This window comes from Equus przewalskii, chromosome 15, assembly GCF_037783145.1.
Source record: "Equus przewalskii isolate Varuska chromosome 15, EquPr2, whole genome shotgun sequence".
NCBI lineage: Eukaryota > Metazoa > Chordata > Mammalia > Perissodactyla > Equidae > Equus > Equus przewalskii.
This window is the reverse complement of record NC_091845.1, coordinates 21,456,815-21,482,507: the sequence shown is the minus strand read 5'-3', so window position 1 is coordinate 21,482,507 and position 25,693 is coordinate 21,456,815. Positions and strand designations below refer to the sequence as shown.

Here is a 25,693-nt window from a genome sequence, read left to right as displayed (position 1 = left end):
TCAACCAGAAGGCAGCATATATTTTTACCAATGGTGCCTTAATTTGTTGATGAAAATGGTTATGTGTTGAGTTGAGTCCTTTGGAGTAGTGATTGTAACTTCTTCTAACAGGAAGATTTGGTTTGCTTGTGGATTGCATCAGAAATCATTCTTTATCCATCTATTACCTGATTAGTTCTCACTTCTAGAATTGTTTTCCTGAATCCATATTTATTCTAGCTCCCTTAATTGTAGGGAAAAAATCCAACCTTAATAATCTTTTTAAATGAACTTAATTTTGGTTCATGCTTTACAGAATATTTATCTTGTATGAAAGCACAAAAGAGTTGAAATGGGATGACCATGTAAAGTTTTATTTGATATTTTTGCCAATTTGAACTGATGTGAATAAAAATAAATAATAAAATAATAAAAATGGTTACCTCTTATGAGTGCTTAGTTTTAGGTAGCAAGACAAGTGTTTTATAAACTTTGTTTTTCATTTGACATGTTATTTGTTTATTGTCCTAATCAGATTTTCCATTTTGTAACTCAAGTGATTAAGAAACTGGGAACTGGCCTCTGACTTTTGTTTCTTTCTTTACTGATTTTCTTTAAACTGGAACGATACTGGGGGCCACCTTGATACTGGGGGCCACCTTCAGAGACAATATTAAGCAACTAGTTCTGATGGGTGATTATCTTGCTTCACTTTCTACAAAGATAACCAGAGAAGATATGTATGGATCTCACCATCTCCCTGAGAGGGGTCACTAACATTTTCAGAATATAGCTACATTTGTTTAGTCCTGACCATATGCTACATATTCTACTAAGTGATTGATTCTACATTGTTTTCTCATTTACTTCTTACATCAATACCATGAAGTGGTTATTAGCAACCTCATTTTACAAATAAGGAAACTAAAGATCAGGGTGTTTTAACTAGGCTGCACAGCTTGTAAACATGTGTTTGTCTAAGGCCAAAACCCATGATGATATTGTTCAACGTGACCAGCTTTTGAGATATCGTTCAGGAACTTTAGCTAAGGATAATGGCACAAAGTCTTGTCATGTTTTGTTTTGCAATGCACATTTAATAAAAATATTTTATTATGTTTTAAACTTTATTAGTAAAAACATTTGAAATATTTAATAAAAATGTTTTCAGTCATTAATGCATTAAGGTCACAAATCTTAAAATATTTTGATGTTTGCCTTCTAAAAATAATGCAAAGGATGGTATAAATCAACAATTAAGTCTTTTTCTTCCTGGTTTCTACCGCTGCCATCACACTTGGTCTCCTGGTATCTTTCCCCCAAGCAAATCACAAAGCACTATTAAAGAGGCACAGGCTTCCTTCCTCCCTTCCTCCCTTCCTTTCTCCCTTCCTTCCTCTCTCCCTCTCATCCATCCTTCCTTCCTGCCCTCCTTCCTTCCTCCCTTCCTTCCTTCCTCTCTGCCTCCCACCCTTCCTTCCTTCCATCCTTCCTTCCTTCCCTCCTTCCTTCCTGTCTTCCTCCCTTCCTTCCTTCTTTCTTCCCCTTCCCCCTAGCTCTATTGATATATAATTGATACATTATATTGTGTGAGTTTAAGACGTACAGTGTGAAGGTTTGATACATGTATATATTGCAAAAAGATTTCCGCAATAAGGTTGGTTAACATCACCATCACCTTACATAATAATTGGATTTTTTTCTTGTGATGAGAACATTTATCATCCACTCGCTTTGCAACTTTCAAATATGTAATACAGTATTAACTATAGTCACCATATTGTACATTAGATCCCCAGAACTTATTCATCTTATAATTGGAAGTTTGTATCCTTTGACCAACATCTCCCCATTTCCCCTGCTCCCCAGCCCCTGGCCACCACCAGTCCGCTCTCTGTTTCTGAGTTCAGCTTTTTTAGATTCCACGTATAAGTATTTGTTTTTCTATGTCTATTTCACTTAATATAATGCCCTCAAAGTCCATCCAGGTTGTTGCAAGTGGCACAATTTTGTCTTTTTTAATGGCTGAGTAGTATTCTTTTGTATGTACAAACACCGTGTCTTCTTTATCCATTCATCCATTGATGGACACTTAGGTTGTTTCTATATCTTGGCGATTGTGAATAATGCTGCAATGAACATGGGGGTACAGATATCTCTTTGAGACAGTTATTTCATTTCCTTTGGATATATACCCAGATGTGGGATTGCTGGATCGTATGGTGGTTCTATTTTTAATTTTTTGAGGAACGTCTATACTATTTTCCATAGTAGTTGTACCAATTTATATTTCCACCAATCGTATACAAGTGTTCCCTTTTCTCCACACCTTTGTCAACACTTGTTATGTCTTGTCTTTTTGACAATAGCTATCATAACAGGTGTGAGGTGATAGCTCACTGTGGTTTTGATTTGCATTTCCCTGTTGATTAGTGATGTCGAGCATCTTTTCATGTACCTGTTTGAGCCACAGGCTTTAAATCTCTTCATTTATGGCAAGTCTGGCCATGAATTGCCTCATTTGTTTCTTTTCCTTTCAATAACGACCTCTATTTTTATGTTTTCTTGCCAGAAAAGGTGATCAAAGGGAAACACCATGTTCAAGATGATGTTTAAGATAGCTGAGATGCTTCCATTTCTTCTTCTACCCTTGCTTCTGGATCTGAAGAATTGTGTGACCTAATTTGAACCTAATCCTGTCTACGGAATCCCTTGGCTAATAATTAGGGATGGTTTGAATTCAATTGGGCTATCGAGTCAACTAAATGCAGAAGTTAGAACCCATTATTTTGAAAGATACTGCCATTTATAACTTCTAGCCACAGAATTCTACAACAGGTTTTGTTCATTAGCGTAATTATCCAAAGTGATTCAAAGTCATTTCCACTATAGTCATTCCTGAGCCATCTTGAGAGGGCGATCACTGCGGCAGAGGAATCCAAAGAAACTGACCCTTACCTTGAAGTGAAAACCTGAGGTAATACCCTTTTCTCTTTCTCATGTGTGGTGTGAAATATTTAAACCTGGATCTAAATAACAATAGTATTTGTAATATCTGACTTTTGCAAAATAAGGATTCTAAACAACATTGGTAAATTCTGTAGAGTAATTGAAATTTTGTTGCTCTCCAGTGCTTATTTTTTACAACTGACTCACTGGGACTAAATTCAAATATATAAGAGGGCTCCACGTATATGTGGTCAGTTGGTTTTCAACAAGGATGCAAGACCATTCAATGGGAAAAAACCAGTTCTTTCAACATATGCTGCTGAGAAAACTGGCTATCCAAATGCAAAATAATGAAATTGGACTCTTACCTTAAACCATATACAAGAATTAACTCAAAATGGATCAAAGACCTAAATTTAAGGGCCAAATCTAAAAACTCTTAGAAGAAAATATAAGGGAAAATCTTCATGACATTGAATTTGGCAATGGCTTCTTAGATATGACACCAGAAGCATTTGCAACAAAAGAAGACAGATAAATTGGACTTCATCAAAATTAGAAACTTTTATGCATCAAAGGGCATTATCAAGAGAGTGAAAACGCTACCCAGAGAATAGGAAAAAATATTTGCAAATCATATATCTGATAAGGGATTAATACACAGAATATATAAAAAGCTCCTACAACTCAAAAACAACAACAACAAAAAATAACCCAATTCAAAAATGAGCAAAGAACTTAAATGGGCATTTCTCTGTAGAAGATATACAAGTGGCCAATAAGCACATGAAAAGATGCTCGACTTTATTAGTCATTAGCAAAATGCAAATGAAAACTACAATGAGATACCCCTTCATATCCATTCAGATAACTATTATTAAAAAGATAGAAAATAATTATTGTCAAGGATGTGGAGAAATTGGAGACTTTGTGCATTCCTGATGGGAATGTAGAATGGTGCAGCTGCTGTGGAAAACACTTTGGTTTGGATGTTCCTGAAAAAGTTAAACAGAGTTACCATATGATCCAGCAATTACACTCCTAAGTATAAACCTAGAGAAGTTGAAAGCAGGAACTCAAACAGGTACTTATACACCAATGCTCACAGCAGCACTAGTCCCAATAGCCAAAAGGTGGAAGCAACCCAAGCATCCATCAACCGATGAATGGATAAACAAAATATAATATATACACGCAAGGGAATATTATTCAGCCATGAAAAGGAATGGAATTCTGATACATGCTACAACATAGATGAACCCTGAAAACATTATGCTAAGTAAAATAAACCAGACACAAAAGGACAAATACTGTATGATTCTACCGAAAATGGGCAAATTCGTAGAGACAAATGTAGACTAGAGGTTACTAGCGGCTGGGAGAGAAGGAGAATGGATAGTTAGTGTTTAATGGGTATAGAGTTTCTGTCTGGGATGTTGAAAACACTCTGGAAGTAGTGGTGATGATTGTCTAACATTGTGAATGTAGTTAATGCCACTGAATTGTGCACTTAAAACTGTTAAAATTGTAAATTTATGTTATATGTATATACATGCACACACACATACAGAAGTGGGTAAAATACTGCTTGGCAAAGAAAAGACTAGGTCAGAACTGAAACGTAAAGCTAAGTACAGGCATTGTTATAACCATAGTGGCTATCAGCTTTAAAAGACGGTAAATATTTCCGAAGGGAAAAGAATCCTTACTTTAGGTGTATGCATGACCAGTGGCTTATTGCTAAGCTTTGCTAAATGGCACCAATTTGACTTTCCAAGAGAGTTTGATTACAAGATATTAAAAGACCGTGGGCTTTTGGAGTCTGACATGGCAGAATGACTGTGCGCTCAACAATAAATACGACCACCAGCACGGGGCCAGCACAGGGTATGTGCTCTACAAACAGCTGTTGAATGGATGTCTCACTCTACCGAAAACCAACAGCTGCATAATAATTTTATTTGAAAGATTATTTATGAGTTGTGTGTTGCACATCTTTGTGTGCAATGCACATTTTTCCAAGCCACAGTTTTATAAAATGGAAAAATAATACAGACTGGCACAGTCAATCAAAGGCACGGGAATTCTCTTTTAAATTTATAGAAATTGGGGAACATGATTCTTTTAGGGCTGAGAGATGCCTGGAATTAGGATGAGACTGCTATTGTGATCAGCCAATTAACATTTCTAGGCTGCCCTTCCGAACAACCACCCATATTTGTATTGAATTTATGTCAGGGTACATCAAGCAAACAGGAGGAGAAGGGTACAGAAAAAGATTAATTTGAATAAGCCAGAAATAGAAAAAAATATAGGAACTTGCTTAAATTATTTTAAGGGTAACTTTTTATCGATTGAGTTTATGGCAACAAAATTTAAAAAATATAATAAAGATGTATTGGATAGTGACTTTACATACATATATATATATATATATGTATATAATCTCCACTTTAAATTCCTTCAGCCTAGAGGACTTTGCTCTCTGTGTCTTTTACTTATTACTTTTAAAATTACAAAAGCCAGGAAGAAAACAACTTTACTGTAGCATTTCGAATCGAGTCTAAAATATTTGGTTCCATATTTGACAGCTAGGGTTGCAGATCTTAAACTTCACATTAATGAGTTGGTATCTTATCTTTTTATCTGTGTTCAAATGTGGCCTTAGACATTTAGTATCATGGAATGGCTCAAGAAAAGCTTTACGGATTGATTCGCTCCACACACATTTGAGGAATTCTAGCGTGGACCAATGGCTCTGCTTGCGAGACACGCTCTCTCGGAGCTCAGAGCTGGAGGGAGAGAGAGCAGTAAACAAATAAGGACAGTAAATTCTAGTAAATGCTGCAGGAGAACTCAGCATGGAGGGGTTTGCGAGAACGCCCGCCTTTGGAGGAGTAGGGGAAATCTTTGCGAGGAAGGTGCAGCAGATGCTTTGGGGGACCTTTCATCACCTCCCCTCCTCCCCTCTGATTCGGTTGCTCAGACAGTGCATGGTTCTGCAGCCCTGAGAGTGTGGGCTGTGCCTCTCAGCTGTTCTGCCCGAGAGCTTTCTCTGAAGCCTCTGGACATTGAAGTATAGTGCTGACTGCCCAGGTAGTTAATGCCCTCAGGGGCAATCTCCCACTGCCCAGGAGGAATGAAAGCCAATAGACCAATGCTGCAGTCCCCCCCAGCTTTAAAGGACCAGTTCTAAGAAGTGTTCTGTGTGGTTTTCAGAGGTCCTGACAGGGCGTATAGCAACAACCTTGAAACTGCAGCTTTATTTACTTTTTCTTCTTCCCATTTTCAATTTTCCCACCGTGCACTCCTGCTTCCTGTGATCACTTCCCAAATATACCATTTGAACTCCAGTCCTGGACTCAGGTTCTGCTTTTAGAAGAACCCAAATGAACAGAATGTGACGTCTGAGCTGGTGGATGGAGCAGTGGTATAACATCACCAAGGTCCTGGAGTGATTCTTGGAGGCCCGAAAGATGATAGGATGTGTGGGGAACAGTGGGAAGGTCAGAGTGTGCTGGGCTGAGGGATCTGGGGACGGGGTGAGGCTGGAGAGGTGTGTTGGGATCAATCTTGAAAAATCTTACGAGGCGTGGGAAGGATTCAGGGCTGTCTTGTAAGTGACAGCAGATAACATGCTCAGCAGGGATGTCACGCTCAGAGGTGAGACACAGGAGGCAGGGTGAACAGTTAGGAGACATCATAACACTCCAGGTGAGAGAGGATAAATGAGGGAGATTCAGTTATGAATGAGGAAGAGGAAACAGCATGGAGAAACGTGGAAGCAGTGGACTCCATGGACTTGGTGATTACATGGAGGGGCGGAAGGAGAGAGTGAAGTTGAAGTTGTCATTTAGATTTTTAGCTTGTCAGATCAGGCGGATGATGATGCCTCTTTCTGTTGAAACCTAATCCCCTAGGTGACGGTATTAGGAGGTGGGTCCTCTGGGAGGTGACTAGGTTGTGAGGGTGGAGCCCTCTTAGTGTTCTTATAAAAGAGAACTCAGAGAACTCTGTTACCCTTTTCACCATGTGGGGACACAGCAAAAAGGTGGCTGTCTATGAACCAGGAATTGGCCCTCACCAGACACTGAATCTGCTGGTGCCTTGATCTTGGACTTTCCAGCCTACAGAACTGTGGGAATTAAATGTTTAAGCCACCAAATCTCTGTTATTTTTGTTACAGCAGTCCAAATGCTAAGACACCATCCTTATGTGGAGGGCTGGATTGTCAGGTAAAGTTAATAAAGTTGTTGAGCTCAAAATGTGGAGGAGCAGTGGTATAACATCACCAAGGTTATGTGAATGCCATCTTAAGGTGTTTGATTATATTAACCTGGCATTCCATGTTAAGATTTATTACAGTTGAGAAAAATGGTCAGAGAATATGACTTAGCAAGTTTAAAACGCTAATCTATTGATTTGCTATGGAGTGGCAATATATCATGGGTGTCTGGTAAATTTCTTAGTTGTGGTAGTTTCTTGTTAACCTCATTCAAGAGAAGTCTACAAACTTCTTGCGGATCTTAGCGTAAGGTAATTTATACAAACAGGAATTTTGGCATCCCGGACTCAAATAAAGCTTTAGAATGAGAGTCCAGGTAACTGTCATTCATTGCAGATGTAGTTTCAGTAAAAGCTGAAAAACTGTGATGGAAATTTAGAAGTAAATGAAATTTCCTTAAAGCACTGGTTTTTATATTAGACTCTTGTGCCCCACACACATTCAGATAAAGCCTTTGTGAATCAATAGGGGTTGAGTGAATAGGGGCAATCTGTCAAACAAAGCTGAAGCTGGAGTCAGAAGAGCATAGCTTATAATAGGAGAACATGTAGGGTGAGGCAAACACGAGTAGAGGTTGGTGGCTGAGGAGTTGAGTAAAACTGGAAAAGAGTGAAATGGTTCAGGAGCTAGTAGGCATTGTCTCTTGGGTTGGTTTCACTGGAAGCAGAGCCTGAGACAAGGATTCGGTTGTATTGTTTGATTTTTGAGGGACAGCTCCTTATGACAAACCTGTGTGAGAGAGATAGAAGCTGAATAGGGAAGGAGAAAATCCAAGCAAGGGTACGATGTCATATAAAGTTTAGCCACAGTCTAATCCATAAAGATGTACTGCCTGGGCCCTTTGAATCCTGTATCAGTCATTGGCCATCTGCGAGTGGAGAGCCTGGGGATAACCTCCTGTGATGGTTAATTTTATACATCAACTTGGAGAATGATTTTGGATGAGATTAACATTTAAATCTATGAATTTTGAGCAAAGCAGATTGCCCTTCATAATGTGGGTGAGACTTGTCCAATCAGTTGAAGGCCTAAATACAACAAAAAGACTGGCTCTAGAGCAAGAGGGAATTCTCCAGCAGACCACCTTTAGACTTCATCTGCACCATCCGCTCTCCTGGGTCTCCAGCTGGCTAGCTCACACTACAGATTTGGACTTGCTAGCCTCTATAACTGTGTGAGCTAATTCCTTATAAGAAATTTCTTTTATATACACATCATATTGGTTTATTTCTCTAGAGAATCCTGAATAATACACCTCCTGGAAGTCTCTGTCTCGGGGGAGTTTGCTCCCATCTGCCAAGGGCAAGTCTTCTGCAAAGGTCACGGGTATAGATTGCCCTTTGTAGTAGTCCTCGCAGCAACTGATGGCTTTGAGCTCCAGCAGGGAAAGGCGATCTTGGTGGAGTAGCTGTCTCCTTCAGGGCGCATGCATTTGGACGTCCCTTCCATGGAGTGCTTGGAAAATGATGCAAGAATAAACAGTAGTGAATTACAATTATTCAGTGGCAAGTTAAGTTTATGGCCCTTAACAAATCCCTCCTCCCTACTTTATCAGTTCTTGTGAGGCTCCTTGAAGCAACATTTGTTAGTGTGACAGCATGATACTGTGGTGTAAACTTTTTGGGCTTTGAAGTCAAAGAGACGTACGTTCAAGTTCCAGCCCCGCACTGACCCACTGAGCAACATTTACACGTGTAACTTAATTTCTGGGTTTTGATTCCACGTCTGTATGACAAATATTACCATAACCTCACAGATGTGCCATGAAGATTCAAATTAAAATTGATATCATATATGGAAAGCAAATAAATGTCACCTGTGAATACTGAGCTCTTCTGTGCCGGACAGTGAGTTAAACAACTTAAAATTGTTATCAGGTAAAATTCGCACAAAGGTTCTCTAAAGTAGATACTATTCAACTTGTTTCCTAACGTGGAACCTGATGTGCAGCCGCGTTAAGACACAGGCCCAAGGTCACCAGGCTGGGAAGCGAAGGAGCTGGCATTCTTCCAAGTGTATGTCCGGAAGTAAAGCCCTGCGATAATGTTCAGCTTCTGACAAATAGAAATTCTAGAAGCCTTGAGAGTTGGTCACTCCACAGGCATAAGATCCTGCTCCAGGGATCTGAAATTATAGGCCACTGCCGTGGGCGCTCCCGGCCCTTGGGAATGCGGCAACAAGGGTGATGAGGAGTGGGGCTGTCAAGGATTCTAGCCGTTGCCATTGCATCTTGAGTCCAACGTGTCCGACGTGCCTCATGCTCTTCCCACCGCCTGCCAATCATCTCAAATTGCATGGTGGCTTGAGGAGGTGGGTAAATAGAATCAAGGGCAAAAGGGCGCTTCTAAAGTTCTTTTTGGTATGTCATCCTCAGGATGCGAATCCACGTCTCTGGGGTCGAAAAGGTCACAAACAGAAAACCTGCTGCACTTCTGAGTCTTCACAGATTTCAATGATTTGGTCCAAATCCAGAAACCATCTTGAGACAATAAAAAGGCTGCTGAATGGGAACCAAGCAGGACGGCTCAACTCTCACCGAGGTACCAGAGGCGTTTAATTTTCATGGTCTTACAATAAATTTAAAGGCAAATTATAAAAGTAAGGCTCAGTTTTGGTAAGGCTCCAATTTATGTGCTTCGGGCTTCTTCTAACTAGACTGTGGGGGCAGCGGGCTAAGCAAGTTTAGATTTAAAGACTTTTGCCAAAGTGTCCCGCATGGAAATTTCCTGCATTTTGTGGTGTTTCCAAAGGCATCTCCTGGTACCCTCCTAGGCCTCATCTCATCCACGGGTCTGGAAAGTGGGCCGTGACAGCTGGAAGGTGATGTTTTAAAGGGCCAGTGCTAAAGTTAGGGACCAAATCACATTGTCTAATGCATTTGGGAAATCAGTATCTGTTTTGGTGTTAAAATTTAATTATCATTTTAGTTTTTGCCTCTCAAGGGAAACTGAGGCCTGCAAGGGAGCTGCTATGCATAGTGATTAGGATCTCGGAGCCTCGGTTTCTTCATGTGCAACACGTGGATGTCAATCACTACCTCATGGTGATGTTAGATGGAATAAATTCAACAATGATTGCAAAGCCCTCAGCAAAGTTGCTGGCATATATTGAGGGCTAACACAGCAATCATTAACAGGAGAAAAGTCGTCTGTTACAGGATGAACAAAATCTTCTGTAAAGCATGAGATTGAGAAATAGAATGATCTGTGGGTTGACTTGGACAGTAGTGGACTCTGGTGTCCTGACTGAATGACTGAATGAGGTGGCCTTTGAAAGGAGAGAAAATGGACGTCTTGTCTTCTCTGAGCTTCTGCCAACACTGAAAAGGCTGAGGAACGGTTTCATGGTGTATCAGGGTTCCGTTTTTAAAACTGGTTGCACACATCCCTCATTTGAGGGTCCTGTTGGGTAGTTTAGGAGAGAAAATGAATGTCTATGTTCTTGAAGGCCAATTTGGGAGTGCAAATGTTGGATTTGGGATCTCATTGGAAAGTCTGTGTTATTTAAATTTCTAAAGCGAGCCCTCTCATGTGACCTCAAGCTAATGCGTGGGTCTGCTGGAATAACAGCTTTGAGTAATTTCTTCCAGCAGTGCCTACTAAGTAACCCGGGATAAAAGTATTGTTTTCCCATGAATGGTGGAATTGTCAGGAAGGTAACAAATTGCCCCAGACTTTTGTTGGTGCAACGGAATTCAAGCTTCTTTCAATTTTTTTGGACTTCCAAAAAAAAATCTTTGAGAGACTACTGTGTGGCAATACTGCGTGCTGGCCAGAGAGTCTATAGATGACAACACAGTGTCCCAGAATCTTGCCTTATTTTTCTTTTCCCTCCACCCCCACCCGCCATCTCTCACCAGACAGAATAGGTGAAGAGGTTGAGTTGTAGATCTCATTTCTCCTGTTTTGCTGCTTGTGAAGTCTGCCAACAGAATCCACCTTGACAAAGTCAAGGACTGTGCGTTTAATGTTGAACTGAGTGAATAAATTATGCATGAAATTGTGCCGGAGTCTCTAGTGTGCAGAATTGCTCCTTTTGATATGAAAGGTTAATTCAGAAAGGAGTCCAAAATAGCTGGAAATTGTGGGGATAAGTGGATAGTATTCACTGTTGTGAGCTGTTATTACTAGAAATTGCATTCCCTCTCTGGCTTCCCCGGAGATTTCTCTTTGCCAGTGAATATAAACTGTACTCAATAGAATAGCATTTAGGAGTAACAAGAGTGTATGTCCACACACAATAAAATATTCTAATGGCGTTTTAAAAAGAAGTTGTACTTTTTCAGGTATATCATGTACCCCAAGGAAGAATTTCTACTGCATTTAGGTCAAGAACAAGGCATAGCAAACATAATGAGTTTTGGACATATATGTATTGTAAGGGGCTGCCTGGGACTCCTGTTTCTGAGCCTGGGCTGGTCATGCCACTGATTAGTCATGCAAGCCTGGTTTCTGATAAAGCCCAAACCATCCTTGCTTAAAGAAGGAACCACCCCAAATTGTTTTTATCACTACAGCTTACACATCCAGCTTTAATTTAATCTTTGGTAAATTTATGAAGTTCTTCAACCTATTTCACTTAAATGTCCTTTTTACACACATCCTTATATCATTTTTATGTTAGTTCATTATTTCCAGCAGAAAAACGTAGCTGTCTGGAAAGCTAAATTTGACTGAAAATACACATACACATATTTTTGGAGCTTGTTAGAGACTCTTTTTTGTGTTTCCATCACAAGGGAACGGAATTGAGCCACCAGACTGTGGAAGTTGTTTATTTTTGTCGCTCTTATGTACATTTTCAGAAACCATCTACTTCTTAATCTACACCAGGGACTAGTAGTTTTTTTCTCTAATTATAAAGTGGTCTCATTTCTGACCTGGCGTAGTTTTTAATTTTAATTCCTGGCTTGTGTTTATAAACTGTTAGACTACATTATCCTGTTGGGAACGTTGAGAGAAAGGCTTCAGTCTTTTGTGTTGGTTTTAACAATTAGATATTCATTCAGTGTCTTAAAATGTATTTCGGAGCAACCAAAGATGCACTTTTGATGTCGTTTTTTTTCCTTCTGTGTTTCACTTATGTATCTATTTCACATTAGTGATAAAGCTTGTAAAACTCTGGATGGGTGACGGTGAATAGTTGTAGTAGTATTATAAAACCTAACAGGAGTCAACAAAATTGATACAATTACTTTTTTTAATGTATTTTTTTGTTTCAAATGTTTATGTGGAAAAAGATATAGAAATCTTGGCGTAGGGAAGATATTCCTACAAATTTTGGCAGATGCTGGGTTAAAATAAAGTAGTTGCTCATACAACACGGTGTCTGGGTTTTTTTTTTAAAGTGCTATTTTGTTGCTTTATGGCATTACTAAGGAGCGTTTAAAATGTCTAAACCTTACTCTACTCATTAACGCAAGAGAGTTGCGTTTCTTTATTCTGCTGTCTGCTATTCTGAGTTCTGGACAGCAAGTTGGTAAAATGGCCTCTTGTCACTGGAAATGCTCTCTCGTGAACAGTGAGAACATGCTGTGCCTGAGGGCTGCAAACATTTTTTTCATGTGAACCTGGATGCCCCAGGCTGCTAAAACTCTAGAATTAAGGCCCAAGGCAGTATGGAATTGTGCGTAACATTCCAATGACTTGGTTACAGCGATGCCTACTCCTGTGATATTAGATACTACGTATTCAAAAATACTTTGGCCAGCCAAAGATGGCTTCTGATGCAGATTCAAATGCTTTCTGCAGATCAAACTGAAAAATCAATGCATAAACAACTTTGTAGCATTGATGACAGGTTTCCAAGGTAGTGAAGAGATCGATTAGTGTCTGATTATAATTTATGCAATTCTGCAAGATAAACTAAGTAGGAGAAGTTTTCATAGAATTATGTAATATACACCTACACACATGCATGCAAACAACAAAAACCAAGGTTCTTTTAAGAGAGGCTCAATCTAGCATTTACATATATTTATATATTATATAAATACGGTTACACATATTTTATGTGTATAATATATAAATACATGTAATTATTTTACATATAAATATGTGTAATTTTACATATAAAACAAATAATTTTAAATAAATTTTGAAGGATTTTAATTAAATTTAAGTATATTTATATGATTTTAAATACGACATTTAAATATATTATTTAAATATGTTATTTAAAATTATGGCGACAGAATGTTCACTTTTACCCCAGACATTTTTGCAAGCAAGGAATCACAAAGAAACAATTTAGAAGCAAATGGAGAATCTTTTCCGCAAGTAATTAATACCTTTAAAAGCATGTTTGAAATAAGTAGTTAAGCAAGACAATCAATCTCTTTAAAAGCTTCCAATTCACCAGAGGCCCATTCAGCAGCACACACCTGCTCACCAACAGTCCAACACCCTGACACCATCAACATTTTCTTTATCTACCCTCCTTTTTCTTGAGGGAGGGGAAAGTAGATACTCATTTTCTTAAAAATTCATACATCCCCACTCCCTCCAAGTTCCAAAAGCATGATGCATTCAGTTTTCATTATGAAGGTGACTAGTGGATATTTAGACGGTTGCATTTAAAAGTGCATGTATTAAATGCACATAAAACGAAGAAATTGTTTGTGAAATATTAAACACAAGCGTTCTTTTTCCCAGTTGTTGAACACAAATATGGGCCTGCCATGCACGTGTGTTATCTTGGGAAAATCTGTAGCTTTGTTAGCCCTTCTTTAAATCACACAAATTATCCCTTTTACCTATAAATGATCTTTTCTTTTGGTAAGTTTCCTTGAGTAAATATAACTTCTCAAAACCATAAGTAAGTTAACCAGAAATGCAAGGAAAAAGTAACTCTTGTTCAGAAGTGATGTATCTTTTTAAGCATCATTTGGGGGCAATATAAAAGGCAATTTTAAAAATGCAACTAATCTTTAGAAAAAATATTATGAAAGGACTGTATTAGTATTCTGTCGTGTTGTGTTAGCAGCCATTTCATGGGAAAGATGTTTCATTTCAAGGGAAAGATGTTTCATTTCAATAAGATCCTCCACTGCAAGAAAATGATTTTTTTCTTCTTTGGCACAACTCCAATAGTTTTTTTCTTTCCCCTCCCAGTGGGTGAAATGACCTGAGGGGAAAACACAGGTTTTTTTTGAAAGAACGGATTTACAGGTAAATGTGACCAATGAAAATATTTGAAGTTAAACAATGAAAATCAAGTGATTGACAGAGATCTTCTCGGTGAGTGGTTTGGAGTTCTGCTGACTGGTTATAAGGAATGATCATCTGCCCCAAATGGTGAGGGTGCTCATTTTAATCTATTGATGTTGGGTATTGATTTTGGAAGATTTGCAATATGATACATGCCGTAGATATTTTTTCAGCTGGCACCAAGTGTATCCAATGCTAATATTTATTTTATTATTCATTGAGTTCTTATACTTTCCAATTTTTAGACACAAAAATTGATATTTACTCTTGAAACACTTAAAGAAATCAGTCTCCCCACTATTTGGAAGAGTAGGAAAACTGTTTCTTTTTTGGTTGCAGTGTGTATTGGTTTCCTATTGCTATTGTAAAAAATTACCACAAATAAACAATACAAATTTATTATCTTACCATTCTAGGTCTCACTGAGCTGAAATCAAGGTGTCGGCAGGGCTTCGTTCCCTTCTGGAAGCTTGTTTCCTAGTCTTTTTCACCTTGTAGAGGCTGCCCACGTGCCTTAGCTCGTGGCTATCCTTCCACTGTCAAAGCTAGCCATGTTGCGTCTCTCTGACACTTCTTCTGTAGTCACCTCTTCCTCTTCCTCTCATCTCAGCAGGAAAAGAACTCATGTGATTAGCTTGGGCCCACCCAGATGATCCAGGCTAATCTCCCATCTCAAGGTCCTTAGCGTCTGCAAAATCCCTTTTGCCAGGTAAGGTAACATATTCACAGGTCCTGAGGATGTGGATGTAGACACCTTTAGGGGATCATTATTCTGCCTATATGCACAGAAAGATGAAGAAAGTCAACAGCAATAGCAGTTACTGTCGTTTATTTTATTTGGTGCCTCCTTTGTGCTCTTTACAAAGGTGACAACGTATGGTGCATAGTAGGCACCCAATAAGTATTTGTTGAGTGAATGAGTGAATGAGCCAAGGATTGATTGATTCTTGTCTTTATTCATCAGATGGCATTATTTGGAGCATTTAGCAGAAGTGGGAAGGCACTCCAGGATTGATTACTAGCAGAGAAATGGAGAGGTTTTACAAGAATTTACTGATGCTTACAAGCAAATGCACAGCTTGGTGTAACATTTTGCCAGAGGCATGAGAATACAGTAACATAAATGTCAGGTGTTGGAATAAAGTCACTGTTCACGCTCAAAGGTCAAAGTGCCAACCAGTTTACTCATTCCCTGAAGGAAATAGGCCGCACAAAGTACACGACTCTGAGTCGTTCCTTCAACCCTGTGGAATATTCGAGGAGGGAACAAAACAAAGCTATGCACACACGGGGCACCCAGAGTAATCCAGCATCGTGGACGATTCCTCTTGGCCACGGTCAATGGAGCCATGAAGCTTCTTGTAACTACTGGGGTTTGGATGGGATGAACCTCACGTGTCTCTTTGTGAGTAAACAGAGCATGCACCTGCCTTATTTTCTACTTCAGAGTCGGTATCCTGAAGCGGAAAACGCTTCAAATTTGGGTCAAAAGATCTGCATTCAAATCTTGTATAACCGGGTAACACAGAGCGTGAGTAAAATAGAGATAACAATATCTGCCTTATGGATTGATGCAAGGATTAGAGATATCTTTATAAGGGTGTTAGTACAGGAACAATGAATATAATAGGCACTCAATAAATAGCAGGTATTTTTATTATTATTGCTATTTTTTAAGATTTTATTTTTTTCCTTTTTCTACCCAAAACCCCCTGGTACATAGTTGTATACTCTTTGTTGCGGTTCGTTCTAGTTGTGGCATGTGGGACGCTGCCTCAGCGTGCTTTGATGGCAGTGCCATGTCCATGCCCAGGATTCGAACCAACGAAACACTGGGCTGCCTGCAGCGGAGCGTGCGAACTTAACAACTCGGTCACTGGGCCAGCCCCTTTATTATTATTTTCATAAAATTTCTCAGCCAGCTTCTAATTTTCCTGGTGATGTGTTATACAAAAATATCATTCATCTCAGATAAGTAGGCACACTTTGGTTAAGAGTTGAGTCCCTGGATTTATTCATCCACTTATTCATTCATTTTTTTCACACATTCCTAAATTCCCTTTTGTTAATTATGTACCACGCTACAGGCTGTGAATACAATAATGAACAGAACAGATGTGGTCTCTTTCGTCATAGAGTTTGCAGTCTAGTGGAAGGGAGAGGCCATTAAGTAAATAAACAAATTAAGGTTCATATCCTGCTGCCATAACTTACCCGCTGTGTGGTCTTGGGCAGATGACTGTACTTCTCTGATTCTCTATTTCCTCATCTGTAACTGAGGTTCATGGGACTTCCCTGAAAGATTGTTATGAAGATTAAATTATATAGGGCACATAAATGTTTAGCATAGTTCTTGGCACAGAAGAATTATTATTTTATAACTTTTTTTGATTTTGGTAATTAAAGAGGACATGGTTCTATTTTTGAGGAGGAAGTTATGTCCTTGACAGGGAAAGCACCAAATAGCAAATAAACATTGAAAAAGTGAGACTGTGTCCTAACTTACCCTCCCTAATCTCTCAGACTCAAATTGCGGAATACCATTGCTGCTAATGCTGTTGCTCGTCTACGCACAGCTATTACTACGATTGCTCTTGCTACTCTCCTCAGCTCTTACTGAGGTGTTGCTCTGTGTCAGTCACTGTTCCAATCACAGTGCCTGCGTTATATTTCATGCACATCACAGCCTTGTAGGGTGGATCAGGTGCTGTTGTAGAACCCATCTCACTGCTAAAGAAATGGAGGCAGGTGAGTTGAGCCCTAGATCTACATCAACAGACTGAGTGGCCGGAATTCTAACCCAGGCGGGCTGACTCCAGTGTCCGCCATCCTTTGGAAGGAGGCGGGATGTGGGATAACTTTCCAATGAGATAAATTTCAGGGTGGAGGATGATGTGAAAGGAAAAGAGGAATGAAGGGCTGAAATTTCACTTCGCTGCTCTAAGATAAAAAGAGATATACGTTGTGTGCTCATTATGTTCATTCTCTGATCAGACATTCTCTAAGTGCCTCCCAAATTCTGGGCGCTGTGAAAGGAGATTGTTTGTGTCGTCAAGGAACTCTCAGTCCATTGTGGGGACAGGTGGTGACTACGAACAGGTTGTTAACATAGAGTACGCTGCCGGGTGTAACAGAGGTCGGCGCATGTGGTACTTGGGAAAGTTCAGGGCATCTCCCCTGGCCCCCGGTGGCCAGGAAAGGTTACCCAGAGGAATACATCCTGAGGAAAATTCAAGATTTGCTCACTAGAGCCTGAGAAAATTATTTATTAACATGTGTGGATGAACGTGTTCACGATGGTAAAGAGCACAGGCTTTGGAGTTAAAACCAGCTACTTTCAAACCCTGCCTCTGCCATCTTCTAACTCTGAACTTTTCCCCATTAAGTCCTTGGAGTCCTCATCTGAAAGATGGGAATAATGAGAGTACCTTTTTTTTCGGATTGTAGTGGAGGCTACATGTAAACTGTTGGCACAGTGTTGACATATAGTAAATGTCGATAAAAGTTGACATTTGTTATCATTTCTCTTGTCATTGTTGTCACCATCATCATCATCATCCTTATCATCATTTTTTCAGAAATAAGTCCCAAACAGCAGGACAGGTAACAAAGGAAGTTTTTAGTTGTTACTGAAATATTAAGAAACATAGCACATGGTCTTAATTTTTAAAGCTTGAAAAATTTCAGACATTTTATAAGTCCCCGTGAAGTCATACAAATATATATTACTGGAACTGGCGTGTGGAAAGAGCACAGTTTGTTTTTACCCCAGTTGAAAATGTGCAATGACATAATGTAACCCTTTAAGATAACAGAAGCCAGCTGCCCCATTCATATTTGAATATGAGTCACCTTCCAGGGAGACTTGCAAGATTCTATGTGCCAAGCTGGAAAAGTAAAAATTGCTAGCAAGGCGGGAAAGAATAAATTCACACTTGGAAGGAGGTATTACAGGCTAGAGGCCCCATCCAGCCAATTCCCTTTTGGAGCGGAAAACTGCACCCTAGTGGCCAGAAACAGGAACTGCAGCACCGTGGCATCATGCACGGTCTGTATTTTTGAAACATGGAGCCCTCTTCACATTTTGGGAACCCTTTACACTTGATTGAAAATATTTTGCTTAAATGGCACATGTGCCCAGGCACAAACGTAGTCTGCTGTAATGACAAAAACACGGTGTGGTTATTTCCCCCCAAGGCCATGGTGTTGGGTTGGCCAACCATTTCCAATATCTTCCAGTTTAGCAGAGCAAGTCTCAGAAAAAAAAATAAAGACTAAATTCTTGACAACAGGGACAACGAAAGAAAGGCCTGAAATTTCAGATAATGGCTGTCTTCATGAGTGTTTGCTGAGAACCTGTCAGAAAGAGGATGCCTGTATGTGGTGCTTGGGAACATTTTAAAAATTCATTACATCTGTAAATTGAATTAACACATAGACTATTGGATGAGGTTAGAAGGTTAGTTTGAAGGAATGACAAACTGCTAATTAGGGTTCCCCTCATGGCTGAATCAGATTTGCTATGGGTCTGTCCCTGTGAACTTTTACCTGAATGATAATTCAGTGATCAGTAATCAGTTGGTTGAATCAAAACCTGGAAGGCACTTTCATTTAGGCAGCTTTGGACAGGCCGTGGCATATGTCCTGTTGCACAGAGTAACCCATGCCACTGAAAACAACAATGCTCACGAAAAATGATAGTGGGCACTATTTGCAGGAACAGAGTCAGATTGTTAGGGAAGGTGAAACAGCAAGTATAAAGGTGAACTTGAATTTTGCCTTTCAATAAAATCTTTTGGAGGAAAACTTGGCCATAGGAATCCTACATTTTGACTTCTAATTCAGCTTCTATCAATTTAACAGCATGATTTAAGATGTATATAAGAATTTAACAGTGAAGATGTTCAGAGTAGCATTGTTTATTTTAATGAAAGATTGAAAATAATATAAACATTTATAGTAGGGATTGATTAACTAGATTATAAACACCCATACGATGAAGTATTTTTGTGCTGTTAAAGGGGTTTTTTAGAGGCATATTTATGGACATTTAAAGAAGTGCATAATATATTACTAAGCAAAAAATAAGATGGTAGGTCTGATTTTGATTATACTAATGATCACATTTAACTGGTATCTTTTTGTACAATGTTCTTTATGTTAAAAAAAATTGTGTGGTGTCTTTCCTATTTGACCTCTTTCCATTTCTATTAACTTTACTATTAAATTTATTTTGGTCGAGTTCTGATGTTTGATTTCTTAGCTGTGTAAAATGTAATATTTAATTTTATTAAAGAGAATTCAAAATATGTAACTTATTTATTTTCTTAACTCTATAACTACTTATTCACAAGAAAAGCAAAAAAATTATTGCCCACAAGAATATTCCCACTTTAGCAATGTTCCCATAATAATCTGAGTCTATTGTGTACTTTGGATGGCCAGCCTAATATCAGTGTGACTCCACTGCAATGTCAAGAAACATATTTCGTAGGATTAAGTGGCAAAGAGGCACCGCTAAACCTACTTAAGTAAGAGCCATCCCATCTCGCCTCTGCCCTGTCACTCCACCAGCTTCCTGCAGTTATGGAAGAAGTTGGGAGAGTGAATGATAAATGATGTCATGTCACCATGAACACTGCTTCCATTAAATGTATAGGAAGAAACATTTTATAATTTCAGTATTAAATTTCATTTGTGCATTGCATATTTGTTGTTATAATTGTAGCAAGCATTGGTTAAATGTGAGATTCTGGGAATACCATTCCACCCAGCATAATTTAGTGAAAGACATTTTAGAATGGCATTCTGGCATTAATGTTGTATGAGATGCTACTTACACATATATGCATGTGTGTTAAATCTGAGTTTCTCAGACCGGGCACTGTTGACATTTTGGACTGAGTAATTCTCTATTGTAGAGGGCTATCTTGTGCCCCGTAGGCTATTTAGCAGCATCCCTGGCCTCTATTCACTAGATGCCGGTAGCATTCCTTGTCCTCCTCTCCCTGAATTGTGAACAACCAAAAATGTCTGCAGAAATTGCCAAAAGTCACCTGGGGAGGGGCAAAATTGCCCCCGCTGGAGAAGCACTGGCTTAGATTGATATACATGTACCACAGTGTTAATGGATATTAGTTTGAGGTGATGAGCACGTAAATATCTCCTTTCTGTTTGTCTTGTTCTAATTTGTAGATTAGATGTGTATTGCTCTTATATTAGAAAAAAGACCAAAAGGCAAGAAATCCATAATAAATGAATCAAAGCTCTGCAGAGCAGAACATACAGTCTTAGATTGCTCACGGCCCTTGGAGATGGAGAATGCGTTGCAATTTGCAGTCACCTGCACACACACATATCATTCTTTTGGAGACTTTGATTTTGTGAAGCAGGTGGATAGAGATTATTCCCTTCTTCCTTTACAGATATAAATGCTGAGGTCAAGATCAAGGTCATCCAGGTGGGTAAATAGCAGATGTTGCACTAGACCTCCAGCCTCTTGACTCCTGAATTATATTAACCACGCTCTGGGGCCTATAGCCTGTTCCATGTGTGACCTGTAGGCCTGGCTTTGAGTTGTGTTTGTCTCAGGGACTGGTGTGCGTATCCCTGTGGTTAGGTGGACTGTAATGGGGAACTAGAATTAACAAATACAGAAGAGAGCAGAAAGGCGAGGCATCTCCCCGTTAAAGACGTGAGCAATGATGGGTCTCAGATGGACGACTGATTTCCTTGACTGACCTCCCACACTGAGTCCCAAGCCATCTTGAGATTTTTTAATACACAAGGAGACTGACAAGTGTCAATTTTGTGAATTATGAAATCATTTATGTACTCAGCTTTTCTATCCTGGATGCATATTTATTTTGAGAAATTTTAGTGGAATTAATTCACCTACTGCCAAGGGAAACAGACCCTCCCAGATTTCCCATTATATTAAGTTTCTGGGCTCTCTTTTTTTTTATTGGTGCATTTCCTATGCTTCTATTAACATAATGGGAATTAAGCATGTGCATCGGCTGGTGCATATATCCATATGCTGGGAATTTAATTTCTCAGTCTAGGTGTGTCTTGGATAAGGTACAGTAATTATTATTACCCATTAATATCAGAGTGCACTAAATACCCTGAGAAGTAAATATTTAATATTTCACACTCATTGCCTTTTTTTAGTTTTTAATTTACTGTGTGCATAGCAAGCAAATTGTACATCTTCTCTTCCACCAGTCTTAAAATTAAGCTCCTTTAATTTTGAATAGCATCTGGTTGTCAACCGCAACCATTTTGTTTTCTTACACTGAATACTGAGTGTTCCAGTGTATCCAAAAGGGAGTCAACATATAGATACAGGTGAGGGTAAGACATCTTTAGATTTTAATTCTACTTTCAATTTTAAGAGCATTAATACTTCACCCCAGTGACTACGCTTTTAATTTATCCTACTGTGCTTATGTTCTCACATTTCAAAACTGATGAATGAATGGGGAAGGAGGGAAGGCTTTATGTAGTGTTGGACTTGGCATAATTCCTTTAAAAGCAACTTTAGCCATCTCTGGATCTTGGAATGCACGGCATAGAAGAGAGTCCAGTACATAATTTGGTTCTCCAAATAATTCTTGAACTAATCAAATCAGTCTGTGCCTCATAACTCCTCCATTCCTCCCCTTGGCTCCCTTGTCTGTTGACTTTACATCTTCTCTTGTTCTGCCCTTGATTTGACCTTCAAATTTGACTATTTGCCTTCAGGGTTGTGACTTTCTGTTCTATCTGTGACTTAAGTCTGTAAGGCTAAACCATGACTGTGGTCACTACTTCTGACATCATTAACCCCAAAAGCTAAAGGATGGGTTCCAATCGCCCACAATTTCTTTTAGCTTGGATTTAGGATTGCACATTCAGTTGTGCCCAAAAGCCAGACAGGTAATGTAGACATATGGAATATGCAGTGGGCAAGACAATAGGGAGTGGTGAGGACTGTGGTGAACTGGAGCATGCAAGACCTGTGCAATAGAAGTGGCTGCTCCATTTCTGCTCAGTGTTGCTATTTAGGAATGCATACTCAGAGTTGCCAGATATTTTTATTTAGAGAAAGTGAGAAATCATGGCTTTTGGTTGAAATATCTCTATTTCCAAATGTGACAATAAATTCCTAACTTTAAAAAACACTATTACATATTTATCAAGGAATTTTGAAATTTGACTGGATATTTGATGATGTTAAGGAATTAATATTAACTTTTTTGGTGTGATATTACGATTATAGTCACCTTTTAAAAAATGTCCTTATTTTTTAGAAATATTCACTGAAATCTTCACAGGTGAATGATGTAACGTTTGAGATTTGTTTCAAAATGATCCAGGGGTTAAGGTAGGGAAGTGGATATTAATGAAACAAGGGATACAAATGATGCGACATTGACTGTGGATTGATAATTATTGAAGCTGGATAATAGATGGATATATGCATATTTAAATTTGTATTTTTTTTTTTTTTTTGAGGAAGACTAGCCCTGAGCGAACATCTGCTGCCAATCCACCTCTTTTTGCTGAGGAAGACTGGCCCTGAGCTAACATCCATGCCCATCTTCCTCTACTTTATATGTGGGATGCCTGCCACAGCATGGCATGACAAGCAGTGTATAGGTCTGCACCTGGGATCCGAACTGGTGAATCCCAGGCTGCCGAAGTGGAACATGTGAACTTAACCGCTGCACCACCAGGCTGGCCCCAAATTTGTATATGTTTGAAGTTTCCATAATAAAGAGCTAAGGGGCCGGCTCCATGGCCAAGTGGTTAAGTTCGAGCGCTCTGCTGCGGCGGCCCAGGGTTCAGATCCTGGGTGCGGACATGGCACCACTCGTCAGGCCACATTGAGGCGGCGTCCCACATCCCACAGCTAGAAGGACCTGCAACTAAGATATACAACTATGTACAGGGGAGATGGGGAGATAAAGCAGAAAAAAAAAAAAAGTTAAAAAAACAACATCACCATAGGCCAGATTTGACCTCAGGAGAGGTCTCAGATCCATGAATTTTCCTATATATGTCCCAATCTATTTATGTTTCAATATGCCACGATGTTTGGTTATAGTAGTTTAAAAAATTTATTATAAATGTACCACTCTGATGCTACGTGATCTGTCCCTCATTCCACAAGTCTTGAACTTTTTTGAACAAGTACATGTTCATCCTGTTTATTTTGTAAATTTTTAAACCTCCAATCATATTCCCTTGAGCTTTCCTCTTTCCAGAAGATTTTTAGTTTCTCGTTATTCTCTCCTCGTATAAAAGTTCTCAAATTTATCAACATGCATTTCAGAGGCTTTTCGTGGAACTTTTCTCTTGTGACCCATGTGTCTCTTCTAAGGCACGTGGGATTTTGCACAAGTTCCAAAGGTGTCATGTGTTAGGATAAGGAGAGATTAATTTCCCTTTTAATTTTGTGACCTTTCGTAATTATTTCTCCTTTCTCCTCTATCAGGATCTCAGTCTGCCTATTTATTCCTCCCTCTTTGGACTGTGAACTCTTTGTGGACAATTGTGGTTTGCCATCCCGGTGCCGAGCCAATGCCTAGTGCACGGACAGCCTTTCACCGATTCAGAGAGATTTAGTGAACCTGCCTTATTCTGCGGCAATTTTTTCCTTATTTCTTCTCACTCTCTCAACTCTGCTTCTTTTTTGCTAAAAGTGAGGTCTTATTCTTGTAAAAGAGGAGAGTAATATCTGAATGCTCCTTTGGGTAATGGCTGTTTTGTTACTCTCCAGGCACTGTACAGACTGGTCCAGCTCCCATTTATTGATTAATTTTGATTCCTCTTAGCAAACCTCAAAGTGACAGAGGGCTCCTTGAAATTCCTTTTGCTTTTTACCAATCCCAAATTTTATAGCCTGCCTTGACAAGCTCTCTTCCTTTGTTCCTTTATTCAACAAGGATTTACTGAGTGCCTACCATGTGTCAGGCACTGTTCTAGACGTGAGGAGCTGGTAGTAAACAAAACAGACAAAAATCCCTGCCTTAAATTAATGAGCAAGATGAATAAAAACTGGATCTTAGCAATGGAAAGAAGGATTTCATAACTTCTTAAAACCTATATCTGTTCATGGACAATTATGGTACCTTTCCGATTTTCTATTTTTGTTTTCCTTTTGAACGTTTCTTTAGAGAGAACTCTTCCCTCTTTTCCTCTTTTTAAGACCCATTTGATGTTTCACATATCATCTCTCTCTCTCTTCCTTACAAATGTTAATGGAAATATACTGTCTAGGTAGATAATGAATTAATAAAATAAAGTTAAATAACATTAAAATTCATAGTGTCTCTATAAAAATGTTTATATTTCACATATAACGGTTTTATTAGGTCTAAGACACAGTGTTATTTAAATTAACAAAAGATTCTCATTCATGTTAGAAGATAAACAGCCCTAATTTGTCTTTTCTTCCCACTGTGAGTATTAGGCGGTGTTCAATCCTTATCAGTTGCATTTGCTTTTCTTATGACAGGAGGCGATGTTTTGATGCCAAAGTTAACTGGTGCTGTATTGAATAAAAGCCTTATCTATATAAATGAGCTAGTTTAAAAATACTATGGCATTTAGTCAACTAATCAGCTATGAAAGTAGCTGAATCTAGAGAAAACATTTCTCTGCAAGACTTTTCTAATCTGTTTGTGTCCCAAAAAAGGGCGGCAGGAATTTGTGTATGTGCTAGCCAAAGAGACTTGAACAAAGAAAAAAGAAATGGCTTCTTAATACTCCAACTAAGTTACATCAGAGCTCTTCTTTTCAATTACTTTGTCTCAGAATGACCCTGCCCAATTTTAGTCAAGCAAGAATGCAGAATAAATTTTATGGAGGATTTTTATTTTTTTATTGGAGAGGGAGGTGATGACAATGAACTCTAACTACGCCCGTCTCTTCTATCTTCCTTCCTTCCCTCTCTTGTTGAATGTTTATTTATCTTCTTTTTAAGGTTATCTGATCTTAAAAGGGTGGAATATTTTTAATTCATTTTAAAAGAATGTTTCCATATACATTTAAAAAAATTTTGGATTATTCTTGTAGGACTTTAGCACAACACTGAAAATTTGGCATCTGCAAGCATAATTCAACGAAGAATTGTCTTTGCCTTGTTTGAGGACATTTAGTTTTGAAATAACAGCATTAGAGTCTTTTGAAAATAACAGAACATGAACAGAAAATTATTTCCCTTGGAAAAAACTGTAGCTAATTTTTCCTTTGGCTGATTTGCTGCTGAAATCACACATTCGTA

At 38.8% G+C, this 25,693-nt stretch overlaps 1 long non-coding RNA gene across 3 annotated transcripts in view; it reads left to right on the top strand.

Moving 5' to 3' along the window:
* The window catches only part of LOC103550964 (uncharacterized), a 45,530-nt gene that overhangs the window by 4,042 nt on the left and 15,795 nt on the right, over positions 1-25,693 (top strand). For 2 of the 3 annotated variants that reach the window (XR_011527413.1, XR_011527414.1), the window contains exons 2-3: positions 2,552-2,956; positions 9,588-9,753. This is a non-coding gene — a long non-coding RNA (uncharacterized lncRNA). Of the gene's footprint in view, positions 1-2,551; positions 2,957-9,587; positions 9,812-25,693 lie in introns of those variants that run through there. The other variant, XR_011527412.1, reaches the window with a different exon arrangement.